At 37.7% G+C, this 978-nt stretch overlaps 1 protein-coding gene across 1 annotated transcript in view; it reads right to left on the minus strand.

Moving 5' to 3' along the window:
• The window catches only part of LOC106876339 (major facilitator superfamily domain-containing protein 6), a 108606-nt gene extending 108308 nt beyond the window's left edge, over nucleotides 1-298 (minus strand). The window contains exon 1 of the mRNA XM_089340001.1: nucleotides 1-298. The gene's annotated coding sequence lies outside the window, so the exon portion shown is untranslated.
• Between the last annotated feature and the right edge of the window lie 680 nt (nucleotides 299-978).

Below are 978 nucleotides of genomic sequence, written 5' to 3' on the forward strand. Positions count from 1 at the left end.
CTGTACAATCTTTTGTAACTCCCTAAGTAGTCGTAGTAGTAGTACTAGTAGTCGTAGTAGTCGTAGTAGTAGTAGTAGTAGTAGTAGTGGTGGTGGTGGTGGTGGTGGTGGAGGCTAGCAGAACGAGGAATACCTCTAGTAGGATCCAACTTCGACATTGATATAATCCAAACTGGTTGCCCATCATAACCACATTAGGAAGACACACCCCTGAACGCTGTAGCTGGTTTTGTTGTTGTTGTTGCTGTTGTTGTTGTTGTTGTTGTTGTTGCTGTTACTGATAATATTAATACTGTTGTTATTGTGCTTTGTATATATATATATATATATATATATATATATATATATATATATATATATATAATACCAACGGCACTGCGTTAATTTATTATCTTGTATGTAATGTTTCTCCTAGAGGGGTCCTTGCGGCAGACAATAAAACCATGCCCATCATCATCATCATTATCATCATCCTCATCATCATCAGATCATCAGCAAAATTAGAATCACAATCGTCAACGCATCGGAAAAAAAAAAAATTGCTTAGTGGCATATTCCTCCGGTCCGACCGGCTGTTTTACATTACCGAGTTCGAGTCCCGCCGAGGTCGACGTTACCTTTTCATCGTTTCGAAGAGGGGTGGGTGGGTGGCTGGGTTTTTGAGATCGATAAAATAAAACACCAATCGAATACTAGGGGGATCGGAGTAAACCAACCCCCCACAAATTACTGGACGTATGTCAAAATTTTGGAAAAAAAAAAAAAATTCTATTATTATTAAGTATTGGTCAATTACAGGGGTCGGTCACAGTGCTCACTCCATCCCCTAAAAAATTACTGGACTTTTACCAAAACTTGTAACTATTATTGTTATTATCATTATTATTAAGTGCCGGTGTAATCGGCCTTACATCTCATCGTGTTGTCAATGCACTATAAATATCCATGTTAAATTATGTGGATTTGTTACGAAACCAA

Source organism: Octopus bimaculoides, chromosome 22, assembly GCF_046866305.1.
Source record: "Octopus bimaculoides isolate indiv1 chromosome 22, ASM4686630v1, whole genome shotgun sequence".
Lineage (NCBI taxonomy): Eukaryota > Metazoa > Mollusca > Cephalopoda > Octopoda > Octopodidae > Octopus > Octopus bimaculoides.